The sequence below is a fragment of the Amblyomma maculatum genome, chromosome 3 (assembly GCF_055883805.1).
Source record: "Amblyomma maculatum isolate TAMU_Amacu chromosome 3, ASM5588380v1, whole genome shotgun sequence".
NCBI classification, from domain to species: domain Eukaryota; kingdom Metazoa; phylum Arthropoda; class Arachnida; order Ixodida; family Ixodidae; genus Amblyomma; species Amblyomma maculatum.
This window is the reverse complement of record NC_139346.1, coordinates 26,319,998-26,329,315: the sequence shown is the minus strand read 5'-3', so window position 1 is coordinate 26,329,315 and position 9,318 is coordinate 26,319,998. Positions and strand designations below refer to the sequence as shown.

The 9,318-nt window shown below is 47.2% G+C and overlaps 1 pseudogene; it reads left to right on the top strand.

Moving 5' to 3' along the window:
* Positions 1–814: 814 nt before the first annotated feature.
* Positions 815–8,582, top strand: LOC146194383 (uncharacterized; annotated as a pseudogene).
* Positions 8,583–9,318: the final 736 nt, after the last annotated feature.

Here is a 9,318-nt window from a genome sequence, read left to right as displayed (position 1 = left end):
GGCGCTAATAAAGGTATTTAAGTCTCTTAAACGACAATATACCGAGGTGCAAGACCGCTCTGCAATGCATGAAGCGTGCGAATGCACAGCCCAGTCGGTACTGGCAACAATGGGCCGGCGCAAGGAATCTGGTTAGAGAGTATTTTCTCCTCTCCTGCTCGCTCTCGGTAAAACGGTCTATATTCGACGTTTCGCTGCTTTCATTTCGCATTAAAGGCACGGGCAGCGTTCGCCGCGGTTACGCCGCTAACCACTGCATGCTATCGCGTACCGAGCTTGGCGAATGCATGCGCGTCTGTGGTGCGCCGTCTACCTAGTGCCAAAAACATACGATCGAGCTGTCCTGCTTCAACAATGTATACATCGAAGTTAAACCACATCCAAGTTAAACAGCACATAAAAGAACTAGTGTCTAAAGTACCATCCGTCGACGTTTTTGTGCAGCCTTGGTGTATGTCCGACGGCACAGCAACATCGTATCTCCGTCCCGTCGTACCATCATCGTTTGCACGACGTATTGTTCAACAAAACGTCGAATAAGGTGCGCTCTCAGCTGCACCATGAACGAAGATGACAAATTCGCAGCACACACAGCAGCGCTTACGAAAAGCGGAGGAATGACGGCACTCTGGTCGAGCGCTACTCCCTCTTCGCTAGGCCTAAATAGACCGATTTCACAAGGAGTTGCGCTACGCCACCGCTGCCGTGATGCATTCTGGTATTTGTGGTAGTTCCGGCCGGATTTTGGCGCGGAATTTGAGTGTGGCTAGCGCAGTGCTACACGGCGTACGAAGCAAATACGCGGTATTTCGCGATGGTTTGATACACTTGTATGCCGGGTTGCTACAACAACAATAGGAAGCATAAAGGCCTCGGATTTTACGTTTTTCCCAAGGAAAAGAAGCTCCGAGAGCAATGGATCGCAAAGATCAACAGAGCCGGACAGACTGGGAGGTAAGTTAATTAAAAGCGGTACGCTTAGCCTTTTGTGCGGTAAATAACGCGGGAATATCTGCATGTTTGCAAGAGGGATATATATTGTGCGTCGAGGAGGCTCTATACGGAACGTGGTCCCCGCGTAACAGACTAGCTGCTCAACGGAGACGCCGCCGGCACTCATACCGCTTCATAACTTGTCATTAGGTAGCGCATATTTTTTTTTTTTTTTTTACTTTTAAGCCCGTATTTTTTCGGGTGCTATGTCGCGAGCTGCATTAGAGATGTCGGTTTCTTTCAGTTCAGTGATGCGCAGGCCGACGACAGCAATGTCGGAAACCTTGTCACATTCTCATGTCATGTCTGTATGGATTCACAATAGTGCTGCTGCTAAGTCGGCTGGTGTTTTTACTCAGACGTACCTGGAAATACGAATCTTCGCTAAAACTGTGCATTCCTGGCTTCCTTATTCAGCTGTTGGGAGAAAGTCTACTTGCGAACCGCTGCGGTGGCGCAATGACATTTGCATTTGGTTGCTGATCTCAAGGTCGCGGGTTCCGTCCTGAACGCGGCAGCTGTATTTTTGATAGAGGCGAAACACAAAAATGTTCATGTGCTTGACGCACTATAGGAAACCCCCAGGTGATTAATTAATCCTGATGTGCTGCTTCCAAGCAAAAAGCCCCCCCCCCCCCCCAAAAAAAAAAAAGAAAAAATAGGGCCTACTTACAGCATGATTGGCATGAGTCGAGTCTTGTTTAGAAATGGTCATAGTGAACACATCAAACTGTTATGGAACTGTATGATCATTCTGTTCGTGAGCCTTCTGTGGACCTTCTTTCATTTGTACATGCCATGATCTTCTTCTTTCATTTGTACATACCATCATCATCGTCCCGCGGCGCCGGCTCCGGCGCGCGCCTGGGTTCGTGATCGGATTAAAACGCTAGACAAGGCTTCGCTGTCCTTGCCGTCACGACCTCGCCGTCTTGACCTAGCCTTCTTTTACAAGTGGTGGAGGTGAAATTTGATCCCCTTGCTGCCTTGGGCCCTGCCTCTCGCTGGAGCTACGTTCCGGTCGCCGTTTGGCAACTGCCACCATCGCTATGTCTACCGACAGTACCCACGAACAAGCCGGACCCTCTACCTCGGCTGCACCACCCCCTCCGACTGTGCCCACAAGACAGCGCGACCCGCCGCTGTTCGCTGGTCGTCGTGATGAAGACGTCGATGACTGGCTTGACACCTACGAACGCTGCAGTGCCTACAACCAGTGGGACGATGCTCTGAAATTTCTCAACATCTCTTTCTATCTTATTGAGGTCGCCAGGACTTGGTTCATCAACCGCGAGCCCCACACAACTAACTGGACCACCTTAAAACAGCAGTTCCGACAGTACTTCGCCGACCCGGCAGTTCGGACTGAGATCGCGAAGACCAAGCTCGCTTCACGCCAAGGTCCTGATGAGTCATATGCGTCTTACATAGAGGCCATACTTGCACTCTGCCGGCGTATTAGTTCCACCATGGCGGAACATGAACGAGTACACCACGTCTTAAAAGGAATCAATTCTACGGCGTATAACATCCTAGTTGCTCAGAATCCTTCAACTATTGATTCCATTATTACGACCTGCCAACGCATCGACCAGCTGCAGTCCTCCCGATTGCAGCCCACCAACGCTACTGGCCCGACTTATGCTGATCTCGACCTGCGGGCACTTATTCGAGCCATCATCCGCGAGGAGCTCCAGGCCCTCAAGCCTGTCTGTCGACACGGGTGCGATCACTCTTCCGCAACATCTAATAACGCAGGTCTCCGCAGCATCATCAAGGAAGAGCTGGCAACAATCACCGAACCTATGACATCTGGCCCTCTGGCACCCCGCTCAGTACCGACTTACGCGCACGTCGCAGCATCCCCCCCTCCTTTAGTTCCCCCGCCTCGACCGGAACCAACCTACGATCACGTCAATGCAATAGCGACGGCTCAACCTGCACCACCCTATTACGCACCTTGGCGCCCCTCCCGATCAATTTACTATTATTGTGGCGTTAGAGGACATATATCCCGCGTCTGTCGTCGCCGCCTCCAGAACGAGCGCCGTGGTTACGATACCTTTGAAAGTAACATCCCTCCAACGTCATATTATCAACGCCGGTTTACTCCAAGCCCACCTCGAAGATCATCCCCACCTCCAGAATCCTCGTCTGAGCCTCGTGGAACCCATGCATCCCGACGTCGGTCCCTGTCCCCATACCCGCCGCTCAGTTTCCCCTCTCCGACCCGCAACAACTATCCCTGTCCGCCATCCGGAAAACTAAGCGTTGCAGTTTCCGGAGGTCAAACTGCACTCTGCGAACTTACCAAAAGTCCTCCAGATCGCCCGTATAATGTGATTTCTGTTTTCGCTGAAGGAATACCGGTCGAAGCATTGATTGATACAGGAGCTGCAATTTCTGTCATTCACGCTGATTTGTGCTACCGTTTCCGAAAAGTGACGACACCATACGATGGGCCTGAACTCCGTGGAGCCAATGACGTCCCTTTGCGCCCTTTAGCAAAGTGCACCGTACGAATTGTTATTGACGGCGTCCGCCATCATGTGCAGTTTGCTGTTCTCTCACCATGTGCGCATCTGATGATTTTAGGATGGGATTTTTTGTCAACCGCTTCGGCGTTAATTTCTTGTGGCGACCGTGTTATTCATATGACAGACAGCGATGTTTCATGTGAAGTTTCTGAACGACATCATCCCCTCGTTGCCGCCGTTGATACTGTTTTGCCTCCTCAGTGCGAAAAACTGCTTACCGTTGTTTCTGACCACATCACTGACGGCGACGTACTCATCGCACCCTCTCATCGTCATCTTGCACGCGGTATCGCCTTCCCGTCTAGTCTTGTGAGGTTCTGCAACGGCTCAGCGACAGTAGCGGCCACTAACACTTCACGTGAATCCCTCGTGCTCCCAAAAGGAACTTCTCTCCCCTGCATGGTGGATGTTCAACCTTTGTCCTTGATGGTGCTCACCGCCCCTCTGCCCCAGCGCCGTGTTTCGCCAGACGTCTCTCTTTCTGTTCTCACAAAGGCTATTAATCCTAACCTCACGCCGCACCAACGCCAAGAACTGCTGACATTGCTTCGACACCACCAAGCCATTTTTGATGCCACTTCCCCACCACTGGGACGGACTAGTGTTGCGCACCATCGCATCATTACTGAAGGTAACTCTATCGTTCGCCGACGGCCTTATCGGGTTTCCCTCTCTGAACGAAAAGTAATTGAAGAAAATGTAAATGACATGCTCCATCGCAATATTATTCGTCCCTCGACAAGCCCATGGTCCTCCCCAGTAGTATTAGTTAAAAAAAAGGACGGCTCGGTACGCTTTTGTGTTGATTACCGGGCACTCAACAAAATTACCCGCAAAGATGTATACCCAATGCCAAGAATTGATGACGCCCTTGACTCTCTCCAAGGCGCCGAATATTTCTCGACTTTGGACCTCCCCTCAGGTTATTGGCAAATACCTATGCACGAGGACGATAAAGAAAAAACCGCTTTCTCAACTCCCGATGGCCTTTACGAATTTAATGTTATGCCTTTCGGACTTTGTAACGCACCAGCGACATTTGAAAGAATGATCGATACTGTGCTTCGTGGCCTAAAATGGAGAACCTGTTTATGTTACTTGGATGGCATTGTCATCTTTCCGTCAACTTTTAACGACCATCTCACGCGCCTGAATGAGGTCCTCACGTGTCTCGCTTCAGCGGGCCTTCAGCTCAACACCAAGAAGTGCCACTTTGCACAGAAGGAAATTAAAATATTGGGACATCTAGTCAGCCATGACGGCATTCCTCCAGACCCTGAAAAAATCATCGCGGTCTAGAAATCATCGCGGTCTGTAATCCGTCGTCCACAACGGATTACAGAATTGCGCAGTTTTCTCGGCCTGGCGTCTTATTTCCGGCGTTTTATAAGGCATTTTGCAAGCATTGCTGCTCCACTTCATGAACTACTTAAAACACGCAGCCCTTTCGTCTGGACTGAACAGTGCGAAGCCGCTTTTAATAATCTGAAGCGCGCCCTCACATCAGACCCTGTTCTTGGCCACTTCAGTGATAGCGCTCCAACCATCCTGCACACTGATGCCAGTGGTCTCGGTCTTGGAGCTGTACTTCTGCAGCACGATGCAACTTCGCGTGAGAAAGTGATTGCCTTCGCCAGTCGGACTCTGACTCCAGCTGAGAAAAACTACACCATTACCGAGCAGGAGTGCCTTGCTGTCGTCTGGGCTGTCCAAAAATTTCGCCCTTACCTATATGGTCGGCATTTCACAGTTGTGACCGATCACCATGCTCTTTGCTGGTTGTCTTCGCTCAAAAATTTGACAGGCCGACTTGGCCGTTGGATTCTACGCCTGCAAGAATACAATTTCGACGTTACTTATAAATCGGGTCGCCAGCACCAAGACGCCGACGCTCTTTCTCGCTGTCCACTTTCGGAATCGGCTTGTTGTTTTTCTTCCCAATGCATTTCCACCTATGACCACAGCCGACCATCTCTTTCCCCGACGTATATCACAACAGTTTCATTTGACGACTCTGAGAACAAACACGCTCTCCGCTCACAGCAATTAGCCGATGCCTACTGCCGACCCATCATCGACCGCCTTATTGGCGCTTCGGACCCACCCAATGCTCGGCTTCGCCGACAACTTCGCAATTTTAAGCTCGAAGATAGCATCCTACTCCGCTTCGTATATTGCCCTGATGGAACTCGCTGGATCCCAGTCGTGCCGCGTGTGCTTCGCCCACGTATACTGGCGGCTCTCCACGATGACGCTACTGCAGGTCACCTTGGTGTTGACAAAACCTACGACCGCGTGAAAAAAACGATTCTTTTGGCCTGGCCTATCTTCCTGCGTTGCCAAATACGTCGCATCCTGCCCTCTGTGCCAACGTCGCAAACGGCCGACGTCTTCGCCCGCTTGCCTTCTACAACCTGTTCCCTGTCCCGCCACGCCGTCACGACCTCGCCGTCTTGACCTAGCCTTCTTTTACATGTTTTCAGATTTTCCCGGTTTATTCCAACATCAGGCCACAGGGTCTGTGGAGACCACTTCGAAGGAGGCAAACCTACATGGTTCGAGTTCCCACTGTCTTTCCCCTAAAGCCGCAAAAGGTGACGGAGAGACGTCCCCTGATACAAAAGGTATAGCAACTAACTCTAAGCCGAGAAACTTGTCATTCAAATTTATATATTGTACATATTTCTGTCAGCTGCAGGTTAATGTATCTAAGTGCTTAGTATTAAGTTGCAAATTAGTCACAGCATGAATCTCTTATGTAACAGGTACTGCTGCAGATCCCATGTGCTGATTATGAACAAACTTTTTCAACAAAAATACTTGGTCCTTATTTTAGAAATAGGACCATCAGGTAGTCACGCATTAGATGTGTGATATGCAGTACATAGGTTTTGGCTTATTCTTACGCCTTTCTGCCATTTATTTTTGCTATATTGACTTTTAATGTGCCTACTTTGACTCCTAAAACCACACTATTTTGTAAATAAATGATATGGTTTTCTCCGTGCATCAACTAGCCCACTCAAGACAACTGTGCAATGCAAATGGTGCCCGGTGCAAGTGGTGCAAGTGGTACAGATGAAGCTGACAACACCACCATTGATGGTACACCTTCACACAGCGTAACCGAAGATCATAACTACAGTTTTCCGAAAGAAAGCGACCGAAGTGCCCTTGACAAAATTGCTGCACAAAAGGAGGTAATCTCAATGCTTCAAGATGAACTGAACAGCACAAAGGCAGAGATGGAAACAGTTAAGAAACAGCTAGCGAAATTGCACCAAGAGCAAGCCGAAACAAAAATATTGTGCAGTCGATTGCAGCAGAAGAACAGGTTACTAAAGATTGATCAGTGCTACACAATGAAGCCAAAGACATGAAAGCTAAAGCCAAAAAAATGAATTTGCATTTGAGGTGTTGATTCAAGACAAGAAAAAGCTGAAGTACTACACGGCCTTCACCTCACGTGAACGTCTTGAGGCATTTTGGTCTTTCCTAGAGCCGGAAGCCAAGAGACTACTCTTCTGTCATATGTCAAATGCAGAAGGTGAAAACAGGAAGTTTATTTTGCCTTTGAAGACCCAGTTGATCCTGGTGCTGATGCATCTGCGACTGGGCCTTGATGGAACTGACCTAGCTTATAGGTAAGCAGTGTGCACTTGTGCCTTTTGGCACCACATTTCTTGCTCCCTAGTATAACAAAAGGAGCATTATACACAAACAGTGGTGTGGAGCTGCACCTGTGACATTTATGATTTCAAATCAAAGTTCATGCTCTCCATGGCACAAAAGGTTCTTTGCCTGTCAGCAGCTCAGATAAGTAGTGTATTAAGGTAAAACTATTGTGCAGTAACAACAACTGAGCTAAATGTTCCTGGTTAAAACGATTCTTGCTCTCATGAAGGAGTGAGAAAAAGGAAATATGGGTAGATTGCGATTTTGGGTAGCAGACAATCTTAAGGAGCAGCTATGACTCAGGAGCATTAAGATTTGGTCAAGTTGGTCTTGTGTTATTACTAGCACTGTTAAAATGCCATTTACTCTATTGAAATAAGCAGGTGATATCACCTGAGCATTAAGATTTGGTCAAGTTGGTCTTGTGTTATTACTAGCACTGTTAAAATGCCATTTACTCTATTGAAATAAGCAGGTGCTATCACCTACACACAAAGTTGTCTTGTGAATGAATACAAATAATCAAGTAGAGTTCTTTTGATCGTATATGCCATATTACAAGAAAATGTCTTGGTGTAATTCATACTGGAAAATACGCTCATAAAAATTAAATTCTTTAATAGGTTTGGCGTTTCATAGACCACAGTGTAACGGATATGGATCACCTGGCTGGATTTCCTGAACAACAGGCTGTGTTAGGTAAGAGGAAAATGCACGATATTTCTAGCAGATGGTCAAATGATGTTTAAATCGAAAGGCTGCAATCATCCAATTTCAACTTTTTATGCAGGTGCCAACATGGATGCCACCTGCCATCTGTGATAAGTACCTACCTGAAGTGTTCTCTGAAAAGGGATACGACACAGTTGACGGCATCATGGATTGTACTGAAATATTTATAGAGACCCCGTCATCCTTAGAGTTCAGAGTGAAACATACTCACTCTACAAGAAACATAACACCGACAAAGGCCTATGCAGTCCCAACGGGTTCATAATGTTTGTTTCAGATCTTGCACCTGGAAGGCTCTCCGATAAGGCCTTAACACTTTCATGTGGCATCCTTGACAAGTTCTCACCTGGGTGTAGTATAATGGCAGACAGAGGATTCATCATAGCTGAAGAATGCAAGCAACGTTCGCTACACTTGAACATCCAACCATTCATGAATGGGCGCTCACAATTGTCAAAAGATGACGAAACAGAGACAAGACGCATAGCAAGCCTTCGAATACATGTTGAAAGAGTAATAGGAAGGATGAAGAAATTCAGAATCCTATCTCAAGTGTTTGCCAACAGCATGATTGACCAGCTCAACAAGGTCTGGCATGTGTGTGCACTTTTAACAAACTTTGTTGATCAGCCATTGCTCAAGTAATGTACGTGAACCAAGTACTATAGCGAGCAAAAGTTAAATACCCTTGCCAACGTGTGGCGAACCGTCATGAAAAAATAGTGTTGCAGTGTGTGCACACACTGCCGACATGTGTTTTTCTGTTTTTGTTATCCTCTTTTGTTGTGTTCACTAGAATAGCTTTGGTTGCAATCCTCTCACAGTCCACTGCTCACTTGCAGGGAAGAAAGTTCTTCGTAGTTGTAAAGACATTTTGTAGCTATTATATGTTCACTTTTCTAACAGTGAATAAAAACTATGTATGCAATGCGTCTACTCACAGCACTATACAGATATAGACACACCACAGAAAATAATTACCTGTCATGAAAGACAATCTTCACAAGATGAAAGCTAGAAGAGAAAGAGAAGTGGAGCACACCTGTTTAACACACAAATTCTGTTTTCCAACATCAGTAGCATCCTTAATAAACATAACGAATTATGCTCCCCCCACCCCTCCTGAACTACAGGCATCAGTTTTGAACTATGTTTTCAATGACAATTTGCTATCTCCACAAATCCCCCTCCTCCAAGTGTCGAGTCTTTGTTATATATGCCCATGTAACCAGTCACAATTGACCTTCACAGCATTCTGAACTTGATTAACTCACTAGAAATATCCGCTGCTTTGGGTTCCAATCTGATCAGCACCAAGTTCCTAAATTTTAGAAGTGCTTACTCCTGCATTATATTAACAAAACGTTTCCAGCAGTCACTG